Source organism: Peromyscus leucopus, chromosome 1 (assembly GCF_004664715.2).
Source record: "Peromyscus leucopus breed LL Stock chromosome 1, UCI_PerLeu_2.1, whole genome shotgun sequence".
Lineage (NCBI taxonomy): Eukaryota > Metazoa > Chordata > Mammalia > Rodentia > Cricetidae > Peromyscus > Peromyscus leucopus.
This window is the reverse complement of record NC_051063.1, coordinates 128,479,895-128,493,509: the sequence shown is the minus strand read 5'-3', so window position 1 is coordinate 128,493,509 and position 13,615 is coordinate 128,479,895. Positions and strand designations below refer to the sequence as shown.

Here is a 13,615-nt window from a genome sequence, read left to right as displayed (position 1 = left end):
TGATTCTATTTCCTAGTGATTGTGACTAGAGCAGTAATGAACATGGATGTACAAGTGTTTCTGTAGAAGGATGTAGAGTCCTTTGGGTCTATGGACAGGAGCTTTATAAGTTCTTCATATGTCAATCTACTGCTAGGATTTGATTTTGTTTGTTTGAGAAACATCTAGACTAATTTTCAATGTGGCTACACTAGTTTATATGTCAACTAACAGTGTAGAAGTGTTTTCCTTTCCCCAGATCCATGAAAATATTTGTTATCATTTGTATTTTGTTTATGGTCTTTCTGACTGTAGTGAGATGGACTTTTAAAGTAGTTTTAATTGGCACTTCTCAGATAACTAAGGATATTAAACACTTTTAAATGTGTTTCCTAGCAATTTGTGTTTCTTCTTTTGAGAAATATTTGTTCAGTTCCATATGTAGTTTATTTATTAATTTAAATTTTTTGAGAATTTCATACATGTATACATTATTTGCAGCATTTCCACTGACTGTACCCTCTCCTCTTTATAACTCCTTCCATGTCCAACCCCACCACTCACTCACTCTCAAATCCATGACCTCTTCTTCTGTAATTATTGTTGTTACCCATCCTCTCTCTCTAAACATATGAATATATATTTGTTTAATGTTGCTTGCATGTAAATGTGTTTAGAGCTGACCATTTTGTATTGAACAACCTATCAGAGAGTTTGTCCATGGAGAAAAACAGTTTTTTTTTTCAACTCTCAGCAACTATTGAATGCATATGGCTTTTCATCTAGGGATAGAGCCTTTGAGAGTTTGTCCATGGAGAAAAACAGTTTTTTTTTTTTCAACTCTCAGCAGCTATTGAATGCATATGGCTTTTCATCTAGGGCCAGAGCCTTTGGAATTTCCCCTATTAACACTGACATGATGAGTAGTATTGTCACTATGCAGATCTTCCTTAGGCAACCATATTGCTGCAATTTCATGGGTGCTTATTTCTTGTAGTGTCTAGAAGACACTGTATTTCAGCAGTTGTCTTTGTCCTCTGGTTTCTGCATTCTTTCCATCCCCTTTCCCTGTGTCTTCTGTATAATGGTTACATTGTAGAAGAACCAGTTGAGGCTGGGCACCCAACAGTCACTTATTGATGCATTGTGTCTAGCTGTGAATCTGTAATAGTTTCCATCTGTTTCAAAAAGAAGCTTTAATGAGGGGTGAGAGCTGCAATTCTCTGTGGGTAGAAGGATACTGTTTAGAATACAGTTAGAAATTATACTGGTTTAGGAAAATAGCAGCAGTAGGTTCTTCTCTCAGATCCATGACCCTTCCAGCCATGGGACCTGGCCAGGTTTACAGTATCAAGAATGAATTCAGTCCTATTTAGCAAGCCTTATGTCCCATTAGTAGTTGGTTACCACAAGGTAGAAGTGCCATGATTGCTCCACTGGGGAGAACTTGGTCATGATTGCACTTCATAGGCTTTGCAGCTGTGTAGGGCTATTGTCTAGTCTTTTCCCATGACAGCTTGCAGAACACCTTCTGATACTATAAGAGTCAGGCCTCAGGGAAGAGGCTTCAAGGTTAGTTCCAGTTGATTCCTTCAAGTCCTATGTCCAAAATATGTGGTGCTTTCAGCAATAGAGTTTTACCTTCAAATTCTGGAAGGCCACCAATGACAGTGACAATACCCTATTTTGTTTGGGGATTTTGTAACCCCTGGCTGAAATTTTAAGGGAGGTTTTCATGCTTGGCACATGGGATTTTATTAAATGGGCTATGTCTCTTGCAGGGAGCATTATCACTCTATGTGGCATAATTCCATCTAAATAAAGCTATATCCATGTATGCATTGTGCATGTATTTTAAAATAAGATTATCTATAACCCTGCACAAAAAAATCAAGTTCTAATGGGTCAAAGACCTCAATGTGAAACCTGAAAAGCTGAAACTTCTAGAAAAAGTCATATACTATACGCTATAAAATATAGCTGCAGAAAGAGATGTCCTGAATAGGGCTCCAATTGCTCAGGAATTAAGATCCACAATGGGGCCTCACCAAAATGAAAAGCTTCTCTTCAGCAATGGAAGCAAAAGTCAAAGAGGAAGCCCACAGGCTGGGAGAGAATCTTTGCTAACAATACATCTGATACAGGATTTATATTATCCAGGATTTAAGAAAATCTCAAAAAAAATAAAGAATTAAAAAGCAAAAATTTTAAATTATGACCCACATGAAGAATCAGCTATGGATCTATACAGAAAGTTTTCAAAGGAAGAAATAAACACAGCTAGGAAATACCTTTTAAAATGTTCAAAAGTAGACGCAGAATCTGCCAGCTCTGATTGGACCAAGAGGTGAGTGACTCTTCTCGAAGCCAGAGTCCTTTTTCTAGGACCGAGGCCTCCCCACACTCACCCATCTCCAGTCCCATTTGCAGGCCAGCAGGGAATACTCCTGCAGGCTTGCCTCCCTACCAACAACCCCCACTGGACCCTGCAATCTACAAGACCCACTCCCTCCCCCAAAGCCACCCATCCCCCTGAGACATCAGCAGCTCCCTGAGACACCAAATCTGTCAGCTCCAATTGAACCAATAGCTCTGATTGGAGCAAGAGTGGCCCTCTGAGACACAGACACAGCCAGTACAGATTGGACCAAGAGCAGCTCTCTCAGACACAGATACAGTTTGCACCAATTAGAGGAAGAGATGGGTAGATAACAGTGCAAAAATACATACAACAATATAAAGAGTAATATGGCACCACCAGAAACTAGTGGCTTACAATAGCAACCCTGAACAGCACAATGTAGAAGAAATAGATAAAGAAACCTTAAAAATAACTTTATGGAGATGATAGAAGCCTTTAAAGAGGAAATGAAAATTTGAAAATTTGCCTCAAAGAAACAGAGGAAAAGACCAAAAAAAAAAAATTGGAAGAAATCAATAAATCCCTTAAAGAAAGCCAAGAAAACCAAGAAAAAGCAATCAAACAGGTGAAGGAAATAGTTCAAGACCTGAAATTTGAAATAGAAGCAATGAAGAAGACACAAACCTAGGGAATGCTGGAAATGGAAAATCTGAGTAAATGAACAGGAACTGCAGATGAAATCATAACCAACAGAATACAAGAGATGAAAGAGAAAATCTTTGACATGGAGGATATAATAAAGAAAGTAGATTCATCAGTCAAAGAAAACACTAAAGCCAGAAAAGTGATAACACAAAACGTCCAAGAAATCTGGGACACCATGAAAAGACCAAACCTAAGAGTAGTAGAGATAGAAGAAGAAGAAGAAAAATACCAACTTAAAGGCACAGAAATATATTCAACAAAGTTATAAAAAAAAAAAACTTTCCTAACCTAAAGAAGGGAATGCCCATAAATATATAAAAAGCTTACAGAACACCAAATAGACTAGACCCTCAAAAAAGTCCCCTTGCCATGTAATATTCAAACAACTAAACATACAGAATAAGAAAAGAATATTAAGAGCAGCAAAGGAAAAGGCCAAGTGACTTATAAAAGCAGACCTATCAGAATAACACCCAACTTCTCAATGAACACTCTGAAAGCCAAAAGGTCCTGAACAGATGTTATACAGACACTAAGAGATCATGGACACCAGCCCTGACTGCTATACCCAGTAAAACTTTCAATCACCATGGACGGAGTACACAAGATATTCCAAGACAAAACCAGATTTAAACAATACCTACCCACAAATCCATCCCTACAGAAAGCACTAGAAGGAAAACTCCAACCTAAGGAAGTTAGATGCACCCACAAAAACACAGGCAATAGATAATCCTAGAGTAGCAAATCCCAAAGAAGAGAAATACACACACACTACCACCACCAAAAAATAAAAATAAAAAATAAAAATAAAATAACAGAAATTAACAATCTCTGGTCATTAATATCCATTAATATCAATGAACTCAATTTGCCTATAAAAAGACACAGGCTAACAGGATCCATCCTTCTGCTGTATACAAGAAACACGCCTCAACTTCAAAGACAGACACTACCTCAGAGTAAAGGGCTGGGACGTCTTTCCAGTCAAATGGACTTAAGAAGCAAGCTGGTGTAGCTATTCTAATATCTAATAAAACAGACTTTAAACTAAAATCAATTAAAAGAGATCAAGGAGGACATTACATATTCATCACAGGAAAAATCCATCAAGATGAAATCGTAATTCTGAACATTTATGTCCCAGATACAAGGGCACCTAAATATGTAAAAGAAACATTACTAAAGCTTAAATTGCACATCAAACCCCACACACTATTAGTGGGAGACATCAACACCCCACTCTCACCAATGGATAGGTATGCCAGACAGAAACTTAACAGAGAAATGAGGGATCTAATAGATGTTGTGACTCAAATGAACTTAATAAGTACAGAACATTCCACCCTAACACAAAAGAAATATACCGTCTTCTCTACACTCCATGGAACCTTCTCTAAAATTGACCCATACTCAGTCACAAAGCAAATATCAGCAAATATAAAAAATGGAATAACTTCCTGTATTTTATCAGACCACCATAGCCTAAAGCTAGAATTCAACAACACAAAATGCAGAAAGCCTGCAAACTCATAGAAACTGAATAATGCTCAACTTAATTACCAATAGGTTAAGGAAAGAAGAAAGAAAGAAATTAAAGGCTTCCTAGAATTCAATGAAAATGAATGTACAAAGTACCTAAACTTATGGGACACTATGAAAGCAGTGCAAAGAAGAAAATTTATGGCAATAAATGTTCACATAAAGAAGTTGGAGAAATCTCACACTAGTGACTTAACAGCACACCTGAAAGCTCTAGAACAAAAAGAAGCAAACTCACCCAGGAGGAAAAGACTCCAGAGATAATCAAATGAGGGCTGAAATCAATAAAATAGAAACAAAGAGAACAATATAAAGAATCAATGGAACAAAGAGTTGGTTCTTTGAGAAAATCAACAAGATAGGCAAACCCCTACCCAAACTAACCAAAAGGCAGAGAGAGAACATCCAGTTAACGAAATCAGAAATGAAAAGGGAGACATAACAATTGGCAATGAAGAAATTTAGAGAATTATCAGGTCACACTGCAAAAACCTATACTCCACAAAATTGGAAAATCTAAATGAAATGGACAATATTCTGGATAGGTACCACATACCAAAATTAAATCAAGACCAGATAAACAATTTAAATAGACCTATAATCCCTAAGGAAGTAGAAACAGTCATTAAAAGTCTCCCAACCAAAAAAAAATCCCATGACTAGGTGGTTTAGGCACAGAATTCTACCAGAATTTCAAAGAAGAGCTAATACCAATACTCTTCAAATAAAAACAGAAGAAACATTACCAAACTCTTTTTATGATGCTACAGTTACCCTGATACCCAAACCACACAAAGATTCAACCAAGAAAGAGAATTACACGCCAATCTCCCTCATGAACATTGATGCAAAAATACTCAATAAAATACTGGCAAACCGGGGAGACACTGCAGCCACCGCCAGGACAAGCAGCATGTGAAGATGGCGGTAAGCCACCAGCCACGTGGCAAGGTATAGATTTATAAAAATGGGTTAATTTAAGATTTAAGAACAGTTAGCAAGAAGCCTGCCACGGCCAAACAGTTTATAAGTGATATAAGCGTCTGAGTGATTATTTTATAAGTGGATTATGGGACTGCGGGGCTTGGGGAACCTGGACAGAAGCCCTCCAGCAACAAATGGTGCCCAACGGCTCGAATTTCCACCTTAAACCTGAGAATATTTAATAACCAATTCTAAACAGAGCCAAAACCAGGTTCCTGCTTCCTGTCTCATACGGGCACCTGCAAAACGCAGGTTTGAACACTGGCGGGTTCCTGGCGTGTGCGTTTGACTGGCAGAATGGCGGAAATAAGGCATCTGCCAGCGGCACATTATGCTGTGTGGTAGATTTAGTCTTTACTAGTATTAAAAAAAAAAAAAGAGAAAGAGAGAGAGACAGAGAGAGGTTTCTGGGCTACACGCTGCTTTGATAAAAGTGTAGACCTACTATTTCTGAGACTTGATGACTCACAGAACTGGAGGAAAAAGCCATGTTGGTAAGCTGAAATGGGCGGAGCCAGCAGCCACAGCACCGTTTCAGTCTTAAAATGGTGCAGTTTAAACCAATAAGCTCAAGGTAATATAAAAAATAAGCCACGTAAAGATGGCTACCACACAGAGAATCTGGATTATGTTCTCTTTGATATTCGTAACTGAAGAAAAACATTTGATTACAAAAGCTGTTGAGTTATGCCAAAATGTATATTTTAAAGGTACCTTGACTTCAAAATTTGGATATAAGGATATGTTACTTTGGAAAAGAGGTTCTGCTTTTGTTTCCACAGAAAGCCAGAGGCTGTGGATTTGTTCCAGATTAAGATACATCAGGTTTCACCAGCCAAGACCCCCTAAAAGGTCTCTGATGACACCATGGCCCAGATGATCCAACATCCAGAGCGGTTTCAAGGCAACTGGTTCACACAATACAGCCTCAAGGACTACCCCATAGGCTTAAAATTTTCTTTGCTTCCCCATAAGATACAGCGCCCCCCCTCCAGCAGGAAGTAGTAAGAGATGCTATGCCCAAATTTCTAAATATGCCAAGCTGGCTTTAGAGGTGGAATTGGCTCACTCCCCCTCTAAACCCAGACATATTGCTTTTTTTAAAAAAAAATGGTTAAGAGATTCTTGTGTCCAAATCAGAAGAGCCCTCTGGTGTGGGACAGAGAAAAAACAATATTTTTATTTAAAACAGGTTGATTATAAATGTGATCTCTTTCTAAAAAAGAAAAGGAGATATGATATAGATATATAAGAGGATATAGAGATGATAAGATAAAAGGGTAGATTAATGAACCTACTTTTAAAGAACAACTTGCTTAAAATGTTTTACATTGATATAGATTTTAGTTTATGTTTAAAATGTTTTACATTGGTATAAATTTTGGTTGATTGATGCAAACTTGAAGTTAATTTTGTTATACTGTATATATATATTTCTATTCTTGTTTGAGGTATTATGTTTAACTCATTTAAAATTGTAATGGATAATTAAAAATAGATTAATAATCAGTCATCTATGATAATCATATTTGTAGCCATGTTAGTTAGGTCTTCTAGGTATACATAGATATATTTCAGATAGATAGGTAATCTTCAAACACTTCATAGACCTAGAGAATATGGCATTTAAATAACTTAAAATTCTGTTGATGTGAGACACAATTGCTCCTGGCTGCACCAATTGATCCCGAGAGAATGTTGGGCTTCTAAGACATTTCCATTTGGAAGTTTGTCTTTTTGGCACAAAATGGCCTACTGGGCAAAGAACTGCCCTTGCCTTGATGGCTGACAGTACAAATGCAATGCTGTCCTTTCTGGACAAGTGGGACACAAGGAAAGCAACCACTGTACTCTGCCAAGACAGGGTAAGATGGTCTCTCAGAATTCCTGCTTCTGAAAATGGTCTGTCAGATACTCTAGGCCTGTAGCCAATTTGAATGCACCAACAATGCTGAGAAACATTAGGTGACTGTCCAGGCTGCCAGCTGTCTTGGTCTACTTTTGCAAGATTCCCGAAAGTTGCTTGCATCCATCTACCATTTCTCAGGTACCATTATGTTCCTTCTCAGGTCTTTGATGTGGTTGAAAACTATATAGTTGTAATTTCCTCAGTTATGCTAAAAGATAAGTTAGATATAAAACCTTAAACTCACAAATATAATAGATAGGACATCTTCTTTAATATTGTAACTATAATTCTTGCTCGGTAATTGTTTTGTTATATATAATTTTACCATGTTAAAGTTAAAACCTTCCTTTTTAAAAAAAGGAAAAAAAGGGGAAGTGCTGTGGATATTGTTCTATATAAATAAAACACTGATGGCCAGTGACCAGGCAGGAAGTAGGTTGCCAGGCAGGAAGTAGGTGGGACAAGGAGAGAGGAGAATTCTGGGAAGCGGAAGGCTGAGGGAACACTGCAGCCACCCAGGACAAGCAGCATGTGAAGACGGTGGTAAGCCACAGCCACGTGCAAGTATAGATTTATAAAAATGGGTTAATTTAAGATATAAGAACAGTTAGCAAGAAGCCTGCCACGGCCATACAGTTTATAAGTGAAAAAAAAAAAAATACTGGCAAACCAGCCAGGCAGTGGTGGCACACACCTTTAATCTCAGCACTTCAGGAGGCAGAGCCAGACAGATCTCTATGAGTTCAAGACCAGCCTAGTCTACAGAGAGAGATCCAGGACAGGAACCAAAACTATACAGAGAAACCCTGTCTCAGAAAAAAAATTACTGGCAAACCAAATCCAAGAACACATCAAAAAAATTATCCACCTTGATCAAGTAGGCTTATCCCAAAGATGCATAGATGGCTCAACATATGAAAATCTTTAAATGTAATACACCATATAAACAAACTGAGAGAAAAAAAAACACATGATCATCTTATTAGATGCTTAAAGGGCCTTTGACAAAATCAACACCCCTTCATGATAAACGTCTTGGAGAGATAAGGAAAAAAAGAAACATATCTAAACATAATAAAGGCAATTTACAGCAAGTCAACAGCCAACATCAAATTACATGGAGAGAAACTCAAAGCGATTCCACTCAAATCAGGAATAAGACAAGACTTCCCACTCTCCCCATATCTATTTAATATTGTGCTCTAAGTTCTGTCTAGAGCAATAAGACTGAACACAGGAGATCAAGGGAATACAGATTGGAAAGGAAGAAGTCAAACTTTCACTATTTGCAGATGATATGATAGATTACATAAGTGACCCCAAAAATTCTACCAGGGAACTCCTACAGCTTATAAACACCTTCAGTAATGTGGTGGGATACAAGATCAACTCAAAAAAATCAGTAGCTCTCCTATATACAAATGATAAATGGGCCAAGAAAGAAATCAGAAAAACATCACCCTTTGCAATAGCCACAAATAATATAAAATACCTTGGGTAACTCTAACTAAGCAAGTGAAAGACCTATATGACAAGACCTTTAAATGTTTGAAGAAATTGAAGAAGATATCTGTAGATGTAACCAACTGTCTTATTAAATAAGAAACACAGAACCAATGCAAAGAAGAAAGCCAAGAGATCAGAGCTAAGAGCCTTACCCGTCTGCTGCGTCCTGTGTTTTTGTCTTTATATAGACTTTCTGTTCTCACTTCTCATTGGTTGTAAGCCCAACCACATGACTGCCTCATCACTGCCTGTCTGTACAGGCCTCCAGGTCTTCTATGGTTGTTATTGAGATTAAATAACATTTGTCTCTAATGCTGGCTGTATTCTTGAACACACAGAGATCTACCTAGCTCTGCCTACCAAGTGCTGGGATTAAAGGTGTGCACCACCACCACCCAGCTTTTGCTATGGCTCTAATAGCTCTGACCCCTGGGCAACTTTATTTATTAACATACAAATCACATTTTAGTACAAATAAAATATCACTATAGATATCAGAAAATGGAAGGCTCTCCCATACTCATGGATAGGCAGAATTAACATAATATAAATGGCAATCTTACCAAAAGCAATCTACACATTCAATGCAATCTCCATCAAAGTTCCAACACAATTCTTCACAGACCTCAAAAAAACAATACTCAACTTCATATGGAAAAATAAAAACCCGGGATAGCTGAAACAATCCTGTACAATAAAGGAACTTCTGGAAGCATCACCATCCCTGACTTCAAACTCTACGATAGAGCTATAATAATAAAAACAGCTTGGTACTGGCATAAAAAAAAACATGTGAACCAATGGAATTGAATTAAAGACCCTGACATTAATTCACACACCTATGAACACCTGACTTTTGACAAGGAATTGTCATTGGAAAAAAGAAAGCATCTTCAACAAATGGTGCTGACATAACTGGATGTCAACATGTAGAAGATTACAAATAGATCCATATTTGTCACCATACACAAAACTCAAGTCCAAGTAGATCAAAGATCTCAATTTAAATCCAGTTACACTGAACCTGATAGAGGAGAAATTGGGAAGTAGCCTTGAATGCATTGGTATAGGACACTACTTCCTAAATATAACACCAGTAGCACAGACACTGAGAGCAACAATTAATAAATGGACCTCCTGAACATGAGAAACTTCTGTAAGGTAAAGGACATGGTAAATAAGACAGAACAACAGCCTACAGAATGAGAAAAGATCTTCACCAACCCCACATCTGAGAGAGGGCTGATCTCCAAAGTATATAAAGAACTCAAAAAACTAGATATCAAAATACCAAAAAATCCAATTTAAAAAAAAAAAGAGCTATAGAGGTAAACAGAGAATTCTCAACAGAAGAATCTTAAATGGCTGAAAGACATTTAAGGAAATGCTCAACATCCTTAGTCATCAAGGAAATGCAAATCAAAACTACTCTGAGATACCATCTTACACCTGTTAGAATGGCTAAGATCAAAAACACTGAAGACAACTTATGTTGGAGAAGATGTGGAGCACAGTGGACACTCCTCCACCGTTGGTGGGAGTGCAAACTTGTACAGCCATTTTGGAAATCACTATGGTGGTTCTCAGAAAGTTGGGAAGCAATCTACCTCAAGACCGAGCTATACCCCTCGGGCATATATCCAAGGAATGCTCAGTTATACCACAAGGACACTTGCTCGATTATGTTCATAGCAGCATTATTTATAATAGCCAGAACCTGAAAACAACCTAGATGTTTCTCAACTGAAGAATGGACTACGAAAATGAGGTACATATACACAATGGAGTACTACTCAGCAGAGAAAATCAATGACATCATGAAATTTGCAGACAAATGGATGGAACTAGAAAATATCATCCTGAGTGAGGTAATCCAGACTCAGAAAGACAAACATGATATGTACTCACTCATAAGTGGATACTAGATGTAAAGCAAAGGATAATCAGACCCAAACCTACGGCTCCAAAGAAACTAGCTAACAAGGAGAACCCTAAGAGATGCATGGATCACCCTGGGAAGGGGATCTCCTGAGTAAACTGGGGGTGGGAGGGCAATAGAGGGTAGGGGATGGGAGATGAGAACATGTGAGAATGGGATGGTTGAGCTGGAACAGGGACAGAGTGGGAGAGCAATGAAAGAGATATCTTGATAGAAGGAGACATTATGGGGATAGGGAGAAACCTGGTGCTAGGGAAATTCCCAGGAATCCACAAGGATGACTCCAGCTTAGATTACTATCAATAGTGGAGAGGGTGCCTGACCTGGCTTAACCCAGTAATCAGATCAGTGAATATCCTGTTATCATAGAGCCTTTATTCAGTAACTGATGGAAGCAGATGCAGAGGTCAACAGTCAAGCACCAGGCCAAGCTCCAGGAGGCCTGTTGAAGAAAGTGAAGAGGGATTCTATGAGCAAGGGGCATCAAGATCAGGATGGGGAAACATACAGAGACAACTGAACCAAGCTAATGGGAACTCATGAACTTTAGACCAACAGCTGTGGAGCCTGCATCGGACTGGACTACGCACTTGGCATAAGCAAGACAGTTGTGTAGCTTGGTCTGTTTTAAGGGGCCCCTGGCAGTGGGATCAGGATCTATCACTGGTGCTGGCTTTTTGGAGTCCATTACCTATGGTGGGACACCTTACCCAGCCATAAGGCAAAGAGAGGGGCTGGGACCTACCTCAACTGAATGTGCCAGGCTTTGCTGACTCCCCATGGGAGGCCTTACATTTTTGGAGGAGGGAATAGGGTGGGTTGGGGGAGGAAGGCTGGGGAGGGAACAGGAGGAGGGATGGGAGGGGGATTTATGGTTGGTATGTAAAATGAATTTAAAAATTTATTTTTTTTTATTAAGAGATTTTTCTATTCATTTTACATATCAACCACAGATTCCCCTGTCCTCCCTCCTCCCACCCCCAGCCTTTCCCCCAACCCACCCCATTCCCACCTCCTTCAAGGCAAGGTCTCCCTTGGGGAGTCAGCCCAGCCTGGTAGATTCAGTTAAGGCAGGTCTAAGACCCTCCTTCCTGCGCTAAGGCTGTGCAAAGTGTCTCACCATAGGCACTAGGTTCCACACAGCCAGCTCATGCACTAGGGACAGGTCCCAGTTCCACTCCCTGGGGTCGTCCAAACAGTTCAAGCTAAACAGCTGTCTCGCTTATTCAGAGGGCCTAGTCCAGTGCCATGGAGGCTCCTCAGATATTGGTCCACAGTTCATGTGTTTCCACAAGTTTGACTAGTTGTCTTTGTACTTTTTCTAATCATGGTCTTGATATCTCTTGCTCATAGCATCCCTCCTCTCTCTCGTGATTGAACTCCAGGAGCTCCACCTGGGAGCTGGCCATGGATCTTTCCATCTGCTTCCATCAGTCACTGGAAGAGGGTTCTATGATGACAGTTAGGGTATTCAGCCATCCAATCACCAGAGTAGGTCAGCTCAGGCACCCTCTCAACCATTGCCAGTAGTCTATGGTGGAGTCATCTTTGTGGATTCCTGAGGACCTCCCTAGCACTCTGCTTCTCCCTAGTCCCATGGTACCTTCATTTATCATTTATCTTTGCTTGTTCTCCCATTCTGTTCCTGATCCAGCTCGAACTTCCCGCTGGGAGGAAGGCTGGGGAGGGAGCAGGAGGAAGGATGGGAGGGGGATCTGTGGTTGGTATGTAAAATGAATAAAAAAAAATCTTAATTAAAAAAAATTTTCAGACTTCAAAAAATAAATAAATAAAATGTTCAAAAACTTCAACAATTAGAAAAATGCAAATTAAAACAAGTTCCAGATTTCATCTCACTCTGTTCAGAATGGCTAAGATCAAGGAAACAACTGACAGCAAATCCTGGTGAAGATGTGAAGAAAAGGGAAGCCTCCTTCACGCTTGGGATTGCTAACGGGTGCAGTCACTGTAGAAATCAGAATGGAGAATTCTCAAAACAGCTGATTGACCGAGTTCCACCACTCATTGGCATGTACCCAAAGGATTGGATATCCCACTACAGAGACACAGAGATACTTGCTTAGACAGTCACTGCCACTTTATTCACAGTAGCTAGGGAAACAACCTAAGTGTTCTATAGCTGATGAATGAAAAGTGGAAGTGATTCTATCCCTCTTTCTCTCTCTCTCTCTCAGATCTCTACTCAGATATAAAGACAAATCAAATCACAGAATTTGTGGGTACATGAATAGAACTGAAACATATACTGAGATAGCCCAGACCAAGGAAAACAAACGCTCCATGTTCTCTCTTATTTTTGGATCCTCACCTTGAATCTTTAGACTTAAAGACTAAAGTAACTACAGAGCTGAGGGAAGTAGAAAATAGCCACATGGGTAGGGAGAGAGCAGGAATTCTAGGTAGATACAGGACAGGACACCAGCGCTATAAAGGGGTTGTGGGGTGGTGGGAACTGGGGGAATATTTTAACAGATGAGAACAAAGATAATCTAAAGGGAGAGGGAAGGAGGAATGAGAAAGATAACACTAACGATGCAGCCATTATTTAAGTAGGTGGTTTGTTGCCTTGATTCTTATTTTCTTGACATCTTTGTCCATACTAAACATAAATTCCCTGTCAAATGTATAGCTTATGAAGACTTTCTCCCATTCTTTGGAATTCCTCTTC

General features: G+C 39.2%; 1 protein-coding gene across 1 annotated transcript in view; it reads left to right on the top strand.

Annotated features, from left to right (window-relative positions):
- Gabrg3 (gamma-aminobutyric acid type A receptor subunit gamma3) overlaps positions 1-13,615 on the top strand; it is a 602,977-nt gene that overhangs the window by 569,436 nt on the left and 19,926 nt on the right. The window lies entirely within an intron of this gene.